This window comes from Plectropomus leopardus, chromosome 18 (assembly GCF_008729295.1).
Source record: "Plectropomus leopardus isolate mb chromosome 18, YSFRI_Pleo_2.0, whole genome shotgun sequence".
NCBI classification, from domain to species: Eukaryota; Metazoa; Chordata; class Actinopteri; order Perciformes; family Serranidae; genus Plectropomus; species Plectropomus leopardus.
This window is the reverse complement of record NC_056480.1, coordinates 18,147,880-18,166,330: the sequence shown is the minus strand read 5'-3', so window position 1 is coordinate 18,166,330 and position 18,451 is coordinate 18,147,880. Positions and strand designations below refer to the sequence as shown.

Sequence of the window (18,451 nt, the reverse complement as noted above, 5' to 3'; positions counted from 1 at the left end):
ATGTAAGACACTCCCTAAACTTTACCTCAAAGTAAACAGAAGAACAACTTATCCAAGATCGAGAACCCAAAAGCTGAATGTACAAGAATTGTACAAAATACAATCAATACTACTACTCCTGGTGGAGTCACTCATATCCTGCAGTACAACTTATGTAACTATGCGGCGTATGGCATTTGTCTCATCACATTTCCAGTTCTCTTAAAGAATCCATCAAAGATGCTCACTCTCCGCGTTAGAGGGATTTTAACACTTTGAAGTCTAATTAAAACTTTTAAAGACTTGCTGATGGAGAGAGAGAGAGAGGACACAAATAGAGTGAGACTAAAGGCAATAATATCAAGGGGAATGTGATCTCAGTAATGCACATCCTTTCCTGCCAGCTCCTCTTGGGACCTTTTACTACAAACCCTAATGGTGTGAGAGAACATGAGGCAGCAGTTTTTACAGACAATGTCAGTGTGACCAACCTCGGAAGTTTTATAAAAAAAAAAAAAAAAAAAAAAAAAAAAAGCCTTTGTTAACACATTTGCTAAACTGTTATACTTAGTTTTTTTTTCAAAGTATGTCAACCTTTAAATTGTAGATGATTTTATGATTACCTCAGGCTTTTGCATTTAAATTACAATTAATTTGGAACACTTAGCAGCCTGATGCATGCTAAACACCATTTTCCAGACTTTGTGAGTAATTTTGACACATGATACACATACATATACATATAACGCCTTTCTCTCCTTAACTTCTACTGTCACATCAACTATACTGCAACCAACAGTGTTGAACTCAAGACCACCTAAACGGAGACCAAGTCATGACTGAGACTACTGTAAGACTTTGAGGGGTCGAGATTGAGTCAACACTAAGACTACAGTACTGCAAGTCTCGCCCTGCATGACACATTTGTGATAAACTATGGAGCATGCAAGCCATGCACACTCCTCAAACTGATCTGAAAGAGTGACATTCCTATAAAAAAAACTCAGTAAACAAGTTAAGACTCCTCTTCATTCATCTCTTTACATGCATACTTTACATATGTGTGTATGTGTTGCACAGGCTATTTAGTGATATCCCCACAGTTGTGATTTTGAAACAAAATCCCAAGTCCTTTTTGTCCAGGACCGAGTAAAAATGTGGTTATGTCCCAAACAAGACAGAGACCTTCAAAAGTACCCCTTTTCCACCAACAACCAACCAGTTCCGATCTGGTTCCCACACCTAATTTTGAACTGTTCAGAGCATTTCAATTAATTGGTTCAGAACCAGAAAAGTTGGTTTCTCAGCTGAAACCAAAACCACAGTCAACTGACAAATCAAAAGACAAAAAGAACGTACAGTTTTGTCATTAATTGTTTGGTCCATGCTTGTTTTTTGGGTAAAAACCCCCAACTGTAATAACCAGATCCACTGTAATCTCACACATCCCATTTTTCATGAGCTACTTGAACTAATTGCTGACAGCCCTGATTGAAGTATAAAGTTGAGATGCTTAAATTAGTTATATGATATGAATGAAAGCTTAAGGGAAATTTCCTTCATAAAAGTCACAGATGCTAGGTCAAATCTTTTGACTCATCTCTCTTTTGCAGTTAAAAAAAAGCAACCATAAATTTAATGTAACCTCATCCTCCTACAGAAGACCACATAGGCAGCTGTCCAAAGCTTGATACTTGTCGCAAACAACTCATAGTTCAGCCACTTCTTATAAAACCCTGACTCACCCTGACAATTCTCTTCATTTTTTACCCATTTTTAAGCCATAATTACAATGGATTTGGGAACATTAAAATCTATTATTGTCATAACCAGCAACTTAAATGAAGGAAACCAAACATGTCAGCAATAAAAAGTCCTTTTTTCCCCCGTTTACCCACACATACCATGAAGCAAGCTACAGCAAGATGCCATCCTGTTGATCAAAATCTTTTTTTTTTCAGCCTTAAAATGAAACCCTTTTGGATTTCCACATCCTGTGCTAAGTCCCCTTGGTGGTTTAAGTGTGTGTGTGAATCACTGTATTATGTGCATTTTGGAATATACTCATAGTTTATGCAGAGGTCTGTGCCTGTGTGTGAATATGTCTGTATTAACCTATGTGCTGGGTGGATTTCAAAAGAGCCCCTTCTAGCTCTTCTTCATCTGATGCCTCTACAAAGGGCCCGCCTCGCCGCAGGGGCCTGTCTGTCTGTGTGTGTGTGTGTGTGTGTGTGTGTGTGTGTGACAGCCTACAAAAAGAGCACCATCCTTTATCTGAGAGCTGATACAAAAGGCCACCGACATGGTGCTAAAGACTGAGTTATTGTTGCTCCAAGCACGGCGCCTTCACACGCCTACACACATACACTCGCCACAGGATGGTCATGTTACACCCTAGAGTAGAGGTGTATGCATGTCAGACACACACACACACACACACGCCATCAACCTTAAAAAGTAACTTAACACCATCTTAAATGCAGTATTTCACTACCCTCTCTGTTTAAAAGTTTAGTAGTTTTCTGATGTACCCTCTCAGCCCTGTCAGATGAAATAAGGTATCACTTTGTCAACACAACTCATCATCAGAGGTGGGACCAATGTCATTGTTTTGCAAGTCACAAGTAAGTCTAAAGTCTATGCACATAAGTCCCAAGTCACTTGAGCCCAAACCTCTGCCTGTCGTGTTCACAATGTGTGCATTCTTTTAGCTACTTAAACCATTAATAATTTACTTTTGCTATCAATTTCAAAATATTCATCCATTACTTCTATGCAACCATTTTCTAACTAACAGGCTCTGAATGCGACTTTGCTCAGGTTAACTAGTTGACTCATTAATGGATATTTTCTAAATCCAATTCTATTTTAACAAATTGGCTAAACTACTCCACAATCTTTCCACATACCATCTAGCAGCTGCAGAAGTACCTCCTGAAGTGCATGAGCCCCTGGTTGGGAATCGCTGATGTAGGATATTAAAACAAGAACACAACAGATAGTAAAATGACAGACGGAGTACGCTAAAACTAAGAATCTTAAAAATGCTATTGTGTTGTGCCCAATCCCTCCCAAATAGACACACACATAACCGACACCCAGCCCACAGGAAAGCTGCTGGCTGTAAGACAAAAGGCTGGCAAAACAGCTACAAATAAAGGAAGAAGACAAAAGGAAAAGGGGGAAGGCTGAGGTCAGGGTTTAGAAATATGGCTATGTCTAGATTTAAACAAAGGAGGAACTGCCATGTTCTAAGAGACTTAACATGCATGTGTGTACAAATAAGATACCAAGAAAACAACAAAAATGTTCTTCAAACAACAAAGCATCAAATGAGGAATTCTTTTGTCAGTGTAATTCAGTATGGCGTCTTCTAAACTTCTGAGATTGGATTGACAAGAAGCATCAAAACAGCTTGGTGACGTCTCTGTGTGCCTCTTCCCGGGCCTTTGTGCCTCTTAGCAGGCCTCTTTTTTGTGTCACAAACCCGCCCTGACTCTCACTAAAATGCCGCAACCAGGATATCCTGTCAAATGTCGGTACTAGCAGCTCATAATAACTCTCCTCAGCAGGCAACAACCTCCCACAGAGGTGTGAGCCAGCTAAGAGGACACCTAGCAACTCCTGTGGACATACTGTATACCAGCTAAATCTACAGTATGTGTTTCTAAATACATAAATCTGCACACACAGGAGAACGAGTGAGGCATGGAGCTACAGTATTGCTGAACAAGGTACAAGCGTAGCCTAAATAGTGTGTTGTAAGCAGAGCAAGCCAGCAATTTGAGGTAAACAAGTGAGTCAGAAACAATTAGAGGCACTTGGATGGCATTCTGCAAACCCAGATAATCAAAACACTGGAACATTTAGAGACAAGTACACAAAAAAAAGACAACACTTGCCAGAGGAAAAGAAAATGCAAGGTAAAATTAGGCCGACAGGCGCACAACTAATCCATAATGTGCATTGTGCAGGAACCTTCATATTGCCAAGTAATTACTTTCCAATGCAGCAGAATTATCAGCAGTGTAAGTATTCTTTTTCTTTATCCTTTCCAAAATCATAAACTACTGACACCACATTTCCATCCCCCCAAAACCATGAGGCCACAATGCTCAACTGACTTAAAACACATCCGTTCTTTGACATTTCCATTCTTCTCTGGTCAGATGTGGAAAACCCAGAGTCCCATGTTGAATCAGCCATTAAGCATGTACAGTACGTACCAAGACATTTACTACTCCATCTAACCACAACATTCATGCCCACTGGTGACACATCGGAGAGGAGGCAGGAGAGTGCACAGAGCCGCACCCTAAGGCCTACTACATCCTGTGTAGCGGGAAGGAAGAGTAAAAAACACACCATGAACACTTGAGGACTCACCCCAGAAAAGTTGACAACCAACAGGTTTGTTAGTTCTTCTCCCAATCAACCTGCTTCTTGTGCAAACAGCTGCTTCAAGCTGGGAGGGAAGACGGCTCTTTTCTAGGCAACTTTAGGCTGAGTATCTGCCTGTAAAAGCAGTGCTTTCGGCATCATAAACCATAGACAAAGACTTCACAACGGTTTGTGCAGCGCTTCACTTGAGGCAAAGAGAGTGCTGAGACAGACAGACAGAAGGAGGAAGTAGGCGTTTGTCGAGAAAAGAGGAAACAGGTCCGTCAGCCGAAAAAAGCGGCAAAATTCAAAGACAAGATGACAGCGAAAGAGTGAGAAGACACTCTGAAGCCCTGATTCACATTTAGAAAAAACAACCATTCTTCTATCCCTAAAAATTAAAAACACACATAATTGAGCTGATTGTATTAATTAAGGGTAATCACATCTCATAAATATGTTGTTAGTGTTCCCCTCCTCCAGTGCATAGCTGTGAGAAGGTTATCTTAGTATTTGACACAGTGGGAAACATCTTGCATAAAAAAAAAGGTTCCTAAATCCACCAACTAGCAGTTCAAAACATAACTAATCATTTTTTAATCTTGATTGTTTATATGCCAGACTATTGTCTGGCTGGGAACAGTAACTTCCTGGAGCAATACTTATACACTAAAGTTATAATTAGTGAGTTTCTAAAGGGCCAGTGGATTTTGGACAGAGCCAAGCTAGGTGTTTCCCTCTACTTCCAGTCTTTATGCTGAGTTAAGTTAATTGGCTGCTGGCTGTGGCATTAAATTGGTTGGACAGATACAAGAGTAAATAACTGTATTTCCCAAAATGTCCGACTATTGCTTTAAAAGGACAGTTCATATCATTTTTTATGCACATTTTTCCTCTAACTTGCAGTGTTTTTTAATTCATCTTGATCGGTCTGGTGTAAGTTGCCAAGTATTGGAGATATCGGCTGTAGAGATTTCTGCCTTGGAACTATAGATGGTACTTGGCTTGTGGCGCTCGAAGAGCCTAAAAAATATTTTTGAAAAACTCAGCAAAAAAGAAACAGCAATGTCTCTTTTCAGAAATCATGACCCGGTTACTCAAGATAAGTCACAGACCTTGTTGGGAGCAGTTTCATGTAGGAACGATTTTCTTTTTACCAAACTAAACCCACCGACCATACATCTACTCATAAATGAGAGGCTCAGGCTCATGACAGCACGAGATGGAGCACTGTCGGTGGTACAAAGTCGGGTGGAAAGAAAATAGTTTAGTCCCAATGAGGTCTACAAATTTTCTTGAGTAACCTGGTCATGATTTCTGGAACAAGACATTTCTGTTAAGTTTTTTAAATATAACACCACAAGCTGAGTGCCACCTAGTTCCAATATTTTCGAAAGAGAAGGCAAATGTCTCTACTGCTTATATCTCCAACACTTGGTCATATACACCAATATAAAATGATAAACAGCACCACAAGTGAGAGGAAAAATGTGTTTTCTTAATTGAATGATTTACTCTGAAAACAAATTCCACCTAATTCCCCCCTATGCATTACATAAGTCTCAAAAACTCTTTAAAAAAAGACACCCAACAAACTTGGACTGAGTTTCAGCAATTTAACAGCCAACTTAGATTCAAAGATGCATTTAATACTGCTGTTCAAAGACTGCTAGAGAGAGGGTGATACCAAAAACACGACACATGCTTTCACAGTCAGAACAGTTTCCAAGCACCAACAGAGTGAGTCAGTTGGTTTACACGCTGTCACAAAACACTGCTGATCTTGAGCTAAGAGACTAAATGCCCAAATGAAACATTTAATGTTTAAACAGGGCGATGACATCTTCATCTCAGACTGAGAGCTCAACAGGCCATCTGTGTGTCTGAGTGTTGTACAAAAACAGATGTTTACTCCACCCATGCTGAGGTCAACTTCAGTTCGTATGAGCCTTATAAATGCAAGCAACCAGGACTTTCAGTTCTGACTCAAACTCCCAAAGAGCCTCAGGAAGTAGTATCCTAGTAGGAAATCATTTTAACACCAGGGGAAAAACAACAAGCTAAAAGAAACGTATCATTTCCTATTGAGTTTCTGTCTCGTGCCAAGCTGGTGCGTGACTTGAGCTTTCATGTGTTTAGGTTTGGCCTGAATGAAGACCTGAGGAAGTGAAAAGGTTCAGAGAACCTTTGTCACTTATGAATCCTTGCAAATATTTTTTTTTCTGTGATCTACACATAACGGTCTGTCAGGGAAGCTTAAACAGAGTAAAGTCTGCTGAGTCAGAGAGCTCACTGGGGACTCTGTCCAACTCCATGTCAAAGCTTTAATAATCTATCCAAACTATCTCACTTCCCTCGTGAATACTCTGCCTCTGCACTCTCCGTCAGCCTCACTGACCCGTCCAGGATGCTGCACTCCGATTCAGACCACAGCCTTTCAAAATCTCCCTCATAACCCCATTTTACACTCCAACTATGATGACAGATCTTGTTAAAATTTAAATCCTGTGTGTTTGGGTCAAACACTGAAGGAATGAGAAATGTACATCCTCTGACTTTATCAAAGCGAAAGTCTACCCTGCAATAGATCTGATATCGCCCATTATTAATGTGAAATGTGAAATTGCATTGGCAAACCCACTGAGCAGCACCTGACTTGAGAAGTTTCTAGATGTTTTATAGTGAATGCTCATTACTGGTTAGGGACGGGAGGATATACTGTTTCATCTCTGTAAAAAACACACTACTCCATACTTGGAGTATGAGAGCTGGACGACATATCTTTCAGTTTACTGGTCCATCTATGTTCCAACCCTCACCTATGGTCATGAGCTTTGGGTAGTGAGACCGAAAAGATGAGATCGCTGATACAAGCGGCAGAAATAAGTTTCCTCCAAAGTATGGCTAAGTTCAGTTTCAGACATAGGGTGAGGAGCTCCAACATCAGGTGGTTCGGTCATCTGATCAGGATACTTCCTGGCAGTCTCTAGTTAGAGGGGTTCTGGACACGTTCATCTAGTAGGAGGCACCAGGGCAAACCAAGAACACACTGAAGGGATTATATCTCTCATCTGGCCTGGGAACGCCTTGGGATACCCAAGGAGGGGCTGGAAAGCGTTGCTGGGGAGAGGGATGTCTGGAGTGCCTTGCTCAGCCTGCTGCCCTCATGATCCTGACCAACATAGGTGGATGAAAATGAATAGAAGGAAATAAACACTGACAGTGGGATCATGGTGAATTTCCATAATTGTGATGACTATGAATATCATGTCCAGAAGTATCCCAAGTGATGACAAGATGGGCAGACTCAACAAAATAGGCTGCATACATACTAACCTCAAAAAGTGCAAAAATAATAGTAATAGAGCACTGGGGTTGGCTGTTTCATATTAAAAGCTGGCTAATTTAAGTAGTTTTGATTGTTTTTCACTAAAAAGGATATTCATTAAAATGTGTATCCTATATGTGATGCAATAAAAATACATGTAAGGTTGATTCCAGTATGTTTAGTGATAGGAGTTACAAGCCTGTTTGAATAATATCATAAATTGCAATTATTTTGCCCAGGATAATCATCACATGAAATGTTCATCTTGTCGCATGATTGGTATCTGTGACAAACAATCCACTTCAACAATTCAAGCTGATTACAGCTGTTGTGCTCCATAAACAAGTAACAAACTGCTAACTGTTAGCAGCCGGCTTTAAGCCTACAAGTGATGAGTATCAGGTCTCTTCTGGATCGTCTAAGAAGTGGTTTTTAATGATGACCTGCTACTACGCATACACATATGTAATTTGTTCTGGTTTTATGATCCCATCAGCAGATTTAAATAACCTTTTTTCTACTTGCTCCAGGAGCAGCAGATTGCAGCCTAGTTTGGTCAGATCGTTGTAACCTGACTGCCTAAGCTGTTTGTTGTTCTAATTAGAAGCAATTCAGTCTTAGTATGGAAGGCAGGTTGTGTTGAAGCCGTGTTTGAAAGAAATGTTAGACACAATTACTACTAGTAAACATAAAGGCCTAAGTTTTTGAAAAAATCAGGAGCCTTGTATGCTGGTGTTAGCAGTGATTTTAGAGCAGTAGTTTTATTTACTAGACACAAAGAAATCAGATTTGTGCTGCAGTAAAACAGCAGTGTACAGAAGTAAATACTGCAGGCTATATAATGTGGAGTGTAGAATACTGAAAATGTGATTCATCTTAACTTGTCAAAACCTCCAACATTATATCTTTTTAACCCTTTTTTGCCTATTAAGTAAAGTTTAAAGGAAGGGCTATTTAAGGGGAAAAAACACACATTTTCCTGCAGAGTTAGATGAGATCAAATTAGGGCAGCCAAGTTTGCTTTCAATAGCCCAACACCCATTAACCAGCTACTAACCGGTTAATTTTTAAGAAAAAAACAAAGAAAATCATTATGAAACACAAGTGGCCTATCCTTTAAGTCCAGCACTGCATTGACTCAGTTAGCTTTAGTGCTGAACTCCAACATGCTATCCATTTAGAGGTGGTCAAAATGTTTTTATTTTTTATTTTTATGTTTTACCAGTTATTATTATTATCACTAGTTATTCCGCCTATTTATTTGCTGAAAGACAACTGGCTAGCCACGGTAACATGCAGAAACATAGTAGCCTTTGCCTTCTCTCCATTTTCCACTGGTTAGCTAAAATTAGGCAACGTTGTTGGGTTGGGATAATTTACAACGCTAATTGCCGTATGAGCAGCACCGGCACTGCTAGCTTGCTCTTACCTGATTGGTGTACGATGTAAAAAACTCAAGAGTAGCAAAGGATATAGACCCATGTTCATAACTGATCATAAACAACCTTGGAGGTTAACCAGCTAACAGTCAACTGCTGACATTACTAGTTTAAATAAAAAGAACAGATAAATGAAATAGTTATTTCCTGAGGTCTAAAGCTGGCAATTTGTGAGATTTTGATTAATCTTTAGAACTACAGTCTGACTAATTGTCAAATTACTGTTTTTTGTTATTGTTTGTACTATTCAAGCAGGACTATTATCAGTCAAAAGTGGGTCCAACCCAGGTGCACGTTACTACCCGCTGAAAAAAAAAACAAAATGTAAAAAATGTAAACGCAGGTGATGAATAATAATATCAGGCAGGTGTTGACGTCATGTGCTCTATTAGTGTTTCATAACCTTTTTTGTTATTCACTGACTTTCTTTCCCCATTTTTCAAATATGAAATGAATCGGCACATTCCCACAGTCTGCTTGCAGAGGAGGTTGTCAGGCAAAGATAATTCCACAACACCTCAGGGGATCATCTATTATTCAAAACCACATCCAAATGTATTCCACTTGAAGGGGAGTAGCATGCTTTACTTGTAACCGTCAAACTCCAGTGGTTATGATCCATGCATTTCAACATACAGTGGTCTGTGTTACATATGGTTGGTGCAGACTGAAAGCTGGGCCACATTTTAGTTTCCAAACACATCACTGCAAAACAACACCTTTCAAGTAGGTGTATGATCACACAATATTCTGCTTTCCAAAGCAACACAAGCTCTCAAAAAAGAACATTCACCATCTCCAGCGGCCTTGTTCAATAAACAACTGCCTGCTAAGTTAACATATGCTAGTTGTCTTTATACAAACCAATAAACACAAGCAATTAGTCTGTATAGACATAGAGTCCCTGTATTTCCACAATGAAGAGGATACTCGAGAAAGCCAGACTTCCTGCTTGGAAGCGTCATTAGAAGATTAGTTTTGGTGGGGGACTGCATGTAATGTAATTATCATGGGCGATATGTTACAACAGCAGAAAATTCTTCGATCAAATTGCAGTTTGGAGTCCAGATCATCATCAACACACATCCTTGTATGCGCATGCTGATCTACAAACCATCAGCATATACAGTGATGAATGATAACATTACAGAGATGTCAATTTACAACGTAATAGGAAAACGACCCTAGAGTTTCCAGAAATGGTTTATGTATGTGGCATAGTTTTTCCTCCTTTAATTCCTGGACAAAAAGTTGACTTTCCCCAGTAAAATATAGTCCAAATCATGCCTTTCATACTGAGTAAACAACTGCCACAGCCTGCAGTGAATACCACAGAGGCAAAGTTAATAGGTACACAACCTGCTAGCTACAGCAGCTACTTAATTGGACCAAACACTCCTGGGTCTATCCTACTGCACGAAATGTCAAGTAGAGTTACACTGTTAGTTGGGTCTCACTGCCCACGGCTTCTGCAAGTAGCTATCCTCTCATTATCCTCTGTGATACTTTATAATAGTAATAATTGGAACGTGGTCATACAGGCTAATGTGCTGCTGACTCTCTGCTTGTCTCACAGTAGTTTTTTACACCACAGTGGTTCAGTGAATGAACTATGATGAGAAATGAACTAAACCTGCATGGCATAAAAGAGGCAACAAGCAGCCTAAAACAGCAAGCTTATACTGGCCGTGCTGTGAATATTATGCTTGTGGAATAAGCTGCCAACATGCTCATTCAAAAGGGCAATTTTTCACAAATATTACAGAGTGCTGCAGGAATGAGTCCTAAAACCAGGAATTTAGTTTGTTTTTGCACTTTTGGTTTCCTCATCTCAAAGTCAATGGCTTTTTGATTAGGTTACATACCTGAAATAAGGTCTGTGGTTAGCACAAGATTGACAGGCTTTGTTCTGTGACATTGAATATTTCAGTTAATAACCAACTTGTGATTCTTGAAGCTTTCATGTGTTTTGAAAAGGCGGTTGCTAACAAGTGCCTAAAAAAGACTACAGGACGTCATCACGCAGAACATGGCTTTAAAGCCCCTTTGTTGTGGTACAACAACAAAAATGCCTTCTGTTAAAACAGGCATCACAACATAGTGGTCAATACTGATCACTGGTAAAGATGTTTGACAGCCCGGTGCTGTTATCTCATTATCAGCATCATGACTGATAACTGAATTCATTTGGACTTCTAATTAATTGGGTGTTTACAGCATCTAACATCCGAGTAACAAAATGAAGTGAGCAGACAAACATGGTGACGCATTGTTCAAAACGAGGTTTATTACTTCTCCCTGACCAATCAACTCATGATATTTCAGGATATTTAAGTGCTTATGAAACATTACCTGTAACATTAAAATACCCCGGTGTGTGTATTTTCATCCACCGCACTCACAGTGTGTGTATTCAAGAGTCTTATGTAAGGTGACCATTACACATGTTGTTTTTCCCTCCGTTGCCTCGCTAACTGAAACACAATAGGCTATGTGCTCTGTTCAAACACAATCTCCTTTCTCTTTAGATTTAAAAATAACATGCCATCCTCCCCCATTACATAACTCAATATCAGTCAGCATCAAGGTCGGCAGTGAGAGCTTAAAAACAGAAAAGAGGAGCACAATTAGGTGTTTACCCTGGAAGCCTTTTCACTGCCAGTTAGGGAAAGAGTGTGTGTGTGTGTGTGTGTATGTGTGATTGTGAGTGAGCCCACAGGCTTAGTGAGTCACTGACAGTGTGACCTTCTGCTCTCAGGCTCCTCAGCCCTGTTGGAAGTAGTCTATCCAGGTCAAACACTCACTCTCCCTGTGTATTTCTTCCAAACTGACAGATATAGAGGATTGAGTTATGGAAATACTGCCTGATTCAATTATGTCCTCAATAGTTCATTGCAGCTGGGAAAGTTTTCTGCAGCAGCAGGAAACATTAGATGGGATTGTTGGATTCTAGCTGTGATGACAGTAACCAATGTACCATATTGTGTGTACATGCTGACTTGTGCAATCAGCAAGGAGACATTAGTATCTTTTTTTGTTATAAGCAGGCAAAGATTCTTAGGAATAAGGATTTGCTGCATCACAAATATGGCTAGAGTTACCACGGAAGACACCGCGCCATCACAATTTCCTCCCGAAAACATCAGCCCACTCAACCACTCGTCCATTCTGATCTTCACCAGAAGGCTTTTACAGACCTCCGATTAAATTCTGAGGCTGATAACAGCGGTTTCTAACCTTAAATTACCTCAGCTAGAGATGTGGGTTAGGGAGATAAAAATGTCTGCTATGCGCATCCCCAAGAGACTCCACAGTGGCTGGTCTGGCTGCAGGCCCTTGGGGTCTCTGGTGTAATCAACTTAGCTACATAGCTGGACCATTAGAACAAAGCTGGAGAGGAAAAGCTGAATGCTTAAAGGAACAGACTGGAATCTGTAATGTGAATGTCAAAAAACTCTAAACAGCAGCAGTGTATGGATCTAATCAACATGCAGACTATGGAGGGGATTCAACCAAATTATTATTCAGGTATAAAGTTACTCCAGGATGAGGGCTTGTACACACATACATATACATACATGCACACATACATACATATATATATATATATATATATATATATATATATATATATATATATATATATATACAATTTTATTTTATATATATATATATATATATATATATATATATATATTCATAGGTAGCTTTTTTAATGCATTTTGGCTTTTCATTCACATGCAAACTGCATTTTAGGTTACTGAAAATTGACCTTTTGTCCAGGGTGAAAAATTACAGAAACTCAGTATTCCTTTCCTACCCTACTCTACCCCTTGGTGTATAACCTTAGCGTACGTACTCAACTTTAACTTCTTTGTGAGGCATCACAATGAGACAACATTTTTGCAAAGGCAGCCAAGGTAGTGCTGGCTTCAACCTTGCAAACATTTTTTTTTTTTAATTTACATAGTGTAAATGTACAGCTACTCTTCAACTTCATTGAGGAATAAAGGCATCAGAATAGAGGTTTTACTCCAGGTAGCTTTCCTGTAAGCCAATTTGCAAAACCTAGGATAGCAGGGGAATGACCAGCCATACTCTGAGAGGCTAGTACTTGTTGCCTTCACAGTTTGGATTGGTTACTTTTTGACAAGAAAAGTGGGATAGGTGATGGTTAGAGTAAGAGTGTCAGGATAAGCCAATCAGAGGCAGGGTAAGGCAGACCATTCCCTCGCAATCCTAAGATTCACAATTTCAGTTCCAATGATAGCTTTTTGTCAGGCTAGGGTTAGGGTTAGGGTTAGGGTTAGGGTTAGGGTTTTTAGGGTTTAGGGTTATACCACTGTCTGTTGGTTTGGCATGCTCTTGAGAGAGCTTCAATTGTGTTTCTGTGTTTTAATATGAAATGACACCACTCATCTCTTTTCCCGTGTTGGGCTGCAGGCAGCAGCTTAGCTTAGCAAAAACACTGGAGACAGCTGCTTCTGTCCAAAGATAACACAATCCAGCTAGCAACTCACTAATTAACACGTTATATCTCGGTCGTTTAATCTGTACAAAACATGAGGTGTAGAAAAGTGACAAGTTGCCAGGCAACCAGCAAAGACTCCAGAAAGACACTGCGCTCAACAAAGAAACAGTCCAACTCAAAATCCCCACAAAACCACAACTAGTTGTATTTTCACTTTGGTTTTTGTACAGATTAAACAAGCAAGATAACCCAGTCTGAACTCTTGTACTGTTGTCTGTTATAAACATAAGTATTGTATCTTCATATATCCTCTGTAGCAAACTCAAATCAAAGTACTATTTCTTAATATTACCACATGGTAGACACAAAACATTAAAGGGCAGCAAAAAATAAAGGCATTTTCCAACAGCGGGATCTTAAACTTTCCCTTCTTTGTCATCAAACGCAAAGTAAAGTCCTTTTTTACATATCATGAAATATCAAACAAGAGCAGAAAAGTGGAGCAAGCTCAAGAGAGTCAAAAGAAGCACAACAAAAGTGTGCTTTGTTTCCAAAGACACAACAGTTTGTGATGTAGATAAAACAGAACATCAAAGTGTAATTCTTCAAAAGCTGTGTAGAGTGGGGGGAGAGACGGGGAGCGGTTTGACCAGAGCTTCCCTCTGACTGATCACGGCAGACAATGATTGGAGCCTCAGGGGCCACGCTTCAAGGAACAAGCCATCCTGGAAAAGTTCACTGGACTCCACTCTGTGTGTTTGTGTGTGTGTGTGTGTGTGTGTATGTGTAGAGGGGATGGGTAAGGACTACACAAAAACCCTGCCAGGTCACGGGGATGAATGGTGCTTTTTGGTTGGCCAGAAAGAAAGTCATGGAAACAGGTCTATAGTCCCATTGTCTAACTGCGAAGCCTATATTTATGTGTGTGTGTGTGTGTGTGTGTGTGTGTGTGTGTGTGTGTGTGTGTGTGTGTGTGTGTGTGTGTGTGTGTTGGAGGAGGCGGGAGCTCGTTGTAGCATCAGAAGGGATGAGCATGGTATTCTTCATTCACAAAGCAGAAAAACGCCTCCATCATAAACTGACCTTGACTACTCTAACAGAACAGCGAGTGCATCAGAGCTCTCACACCCCCTCTTATTCCAAGTGGGTGCATTTCAGAGAGGCAAAACAGCCACATAAACATAAACTGCCCTTTGTCTCTATAAAAACACTGACACAGTTCATGTTGTGAAGCCCTGCCTTCATTGAAAAAAAAAAAAAAAGACATTATTTATGAAAACCAGTTCACATGAGCATGTTTTATCCACCACATGCCTGCAAGGCTGGCTCTATAAAAACACTGACACAGTTCATGTTGTGAAGCCCTGCCTTCATTGAAAAAAAAAAAAAAGACATTAAGTTATGACCAGCTCCAGTTTCCACATTGTGTAACTAATCAAACTGCGCAACTGCAGGGCAAATCAATAACTCTTCTCCAACACAGCATCATAATGAGCATGTTTTATCCACCACATGCCTGCTAGTCTGGCTCATTCAAACTATGATGCGGAAATCAAAAATAATCCTAACAAAAGCAGCAGCTGGAAAATCACTTTGCTTTAGGCTTAGCTGTTAAAAAAAAAGAACTAAGCCTTTAAAAAAAAACAAAAAAAGCCAACCTCAAAAAAGTAGATTTCTTAAAAATTCACAGTTGTTCACTATGTTTTAACTGGCTCCAACTGTTCAATTCAACAGCACAATTTTGTTTTGTTTGTCGAAGAGTTTGGAAATGTGAAAAAGGACAAAAATCCCACTTCCTCAAAGTGCTAAAATTACACCCCAGACAGCAGTGGGGGAAAAAACTAGTAGACAAAAGGTTACTGTGGAAAAGATGCTCATGCAACCACAAGTGTATGTACAAGCAAAGGACAACAGACGATAACCTCCCCTCTGAGGGGCTTCTCATTCATAAAACACAGACAGTGATTATTACATCCCAGCTAACCGAATACAGCTCTTGAGGGATGTTCCATCCCTAAACTGGATTAGTGCTGTTCATGAGGAAGATAATGATGCCACGTCTTCTGTGTGCTAATTGAAAACCAAACTGGGCAGGTGCTTTGGGAAAGTTACTTCCACACACCCACATATCCACAAAAAGAGCAGAGCACTCTGCCGGCCAGGCATGAATTGTGTGGAAGTCCCAGAATAGAGCAGTGAGGATTATGCAAGAACAATACTGTAGCTAAAGGCTTAGTTCCACTCATTTTAGAGAGAAAAGGCAACTTTTCTACGGCAGAATGCTGTAATTACTGCAAGTGTTAGGCTTCATATGTTATGGTGCCCATCTTGTTAAACACATCTCTTTTCAAAGTGAATGAACACAGATGGCAGGATTATAGTCAGGGTGAAAATGCTGGGACTTATCTATACCACAAGAAAAACAAGTTTCAAATGTCCTTGTTATGTACTATACATGATGTATTCCTAGCAATCAAGATAGGAAAATTAACTGAAAATTGGCCACAAAAAAACGTGAAAAAAAAATAGAATTACACCTTGTCGTACCTCCATGAACCATTGACATTACAGTTTACTGTTATGTCTGTGAAAACACTAATGCTACACACACGCACATTTTCCCCCGCAGCACAGATCTATAGTATACAATCACGACCGTTCCAAGATTAGTGTCACCACTTCAATATCAGTCCAAATGTCTCCCCTTCTGTTGCTGACTTATGGTGTTGAGCAATGGCCAGAAAAGTGCTTTTGCAGAACATGATGTTATGATGTCTGTGAAGTTAACCTAAATACCCATAACCATAAAATGCCATCGCCTCATCATTTTATTTTATTAGATATTTGGGTGAAATTTTGTCATAATTAGCATATTGACCAAAAATACTTTTTTTGAGATCATTGTGACTTTGACTTTTGACTACCAAATTCTAATCACTTTGTTTTTGTGCCAAATTTGAGGAAATTCCCTCATGGCTTTCTATAGATATTGCAGTCCCAAGAATGAGACCTGAAGAGGACACAGTGACATTGACCTTTGACCTTAAACCACCAAATAATTCAGTTTATTCTTCATTTCAAGGCCTTCTTGAGATATCGCATCCACCAGAATGGGACAGATGCAAGGTCTCAGTGACCTTGACCTTTGCGTACCAAGTTCTAATCAGTTCATCCTTGGGTCCAAGTAAACGCTTGTACCAAAATTGAAGATATTCCCTTGAGGCAGACAGACAACCTGAAAACATTATGCCCCCGGCCACAGCTATCACCGGCACAGAGTCATATTGATGCACGTTACTGAAACATGAAGTTCAAGCAGGTGATGATCCAGCCTAATTGATGCCCGGTGAGGAGGCTGCAGCATCACTTCCTTAAAGATATGTCTTGAGACTTATAGAATTTGTGTCTGATGTGGTTTCCCTACAAAAAGTTCATTTTACTTTGTTTGAAAAAAAACTTTAAAAGTACATCTACTTTTTCTCCCTCATTAAAAAGCCAGAATATATGAATATGTAAACATTGTTCATTCCAAAAGTTTAAACACTGAAAAGAAATGTATCCTTCTTCACTGAGTATCTGTGCAGGAGGTCTCAAGTTTTTACACCAAACTCCAACAACTTATATATATTGGACCACAATTACATTTTAAAACAAATGTGATGCCACGAAATCCTGCTCACATCAACACATCTTATGTTGAGTACAAAACACTCCTCCTTCAGCAGATGAAAATCAAGCACCCAAGCGATCTGTACCAATGAGATTTCTGAGTGGAAAGGGACTTTAAATTTAAAGATATACTTTGAAGGGTTTTCCTAAAATAAAGATATATACAGACTCATACAGAAGTAATTCATTTCCTCCAGACATTTATAGGTGTGTTCTCAGGTGAGGTTGGGGCTTTATAAAAAGGTAGCAACCAGGCCATAAGCAGCAGGTATTCAAGAGACACAGACAGCTAACAAATCACAAATAAAGTACGTCAAAACGCCAAACAAAAGTGTATCTGGCATTGGCTTTAAGTTTCATTTTTGCCGGCATGATTGTATGCCTTTATCTGTGAAATACTGTTGTTATGATGTATGTAAGGTTTGACCCAAACAGCTAACATGGATATTGGATGGATAAAAAGGATGCATTGTTCAATGTCGCAAATCCACAGCTTTATAAAAACCCAAAGATGATTTGAAGTATCCACCAGTCAACGTGGCTTACCGAACATAAAATTACATGATACACCGAACATTTTCTTGTTGCAGAGTAAAAGCATCGCAGTTATACCTACCATCTTAGCGGGGTTTAAAGCTAAAAGGCTACTGGTTCACTTATGACTAAAAAGCTTTTTCAGACCCGCTTTGTTACATTATAGGAGCTTAACTCCCTCTGCTCACAGCGCTGGCAGAGCTGGCATGTGCTCCATTGAGTTAAATGGGATGTGAAGAATTGGGCATCCCGGGTCAGGGAATTTCCATTGCAAATGATTGCAGAGCCACCAAGGCCAGGCTTTCATTTTGCTCAGCGTTTAGACAAACATACACAACCAGGATTGCTTTCAGGCGAGTCCGTATCAAGGACAGCCATACAGTCGTACACACAGGAAGGTGGTGTATATTATGTCCAAGTGTTTGCGTTGTGCTGCAGATGATTTTCCCATGAAACTCCAATGCACTTGAAGTTTCTGATGTGTTTGGCACCTTGCAAGGACAGGGTCAACACTGTGTGACAAGGTCTACACAAAAACTGAACACTGCTGCAGTTCTTCTGAATGCTGTGTGACAAAAATTTACTATTTTCTCTTATCACTCTCAGAAAGGTGTGGCCATGATCAGATCTGATCATCAATGTTTGCGGTGA

The 18,451-nt window shown here is 39.8% G+C and overlaps 1 protein-coding gene across 3 annotated transcripts in view; it reads right to left on the bottom strand.

Annotated features, from left to right (window-relative positions):
* Positions 1-18,451, bottom strand: part of elmo1 (engulfment and cell motility 1 (ced-12 homolog, C. elegans)) — a 147,953-nt gene that overhangs the window by 111,593 nt on the left and 17,909 nt on the right. For 2 of the 3 annotated variants that reach the window (XM_042505983.1, XM_042505985.1), the window contains exon 1: positions 4,366-4,575. The exons of the other annotated variant lie outside the window; for it this stretch is intronic. The gene's annotated coding sequence lies outside the window, so the exon portion shown is untranslated. Of the gene's footprint in view, positions 1-4,365; positions 4,576-18,451 lie in introns of those variants that run through there. 3 annotated transcript variants of the gene reach the window in all.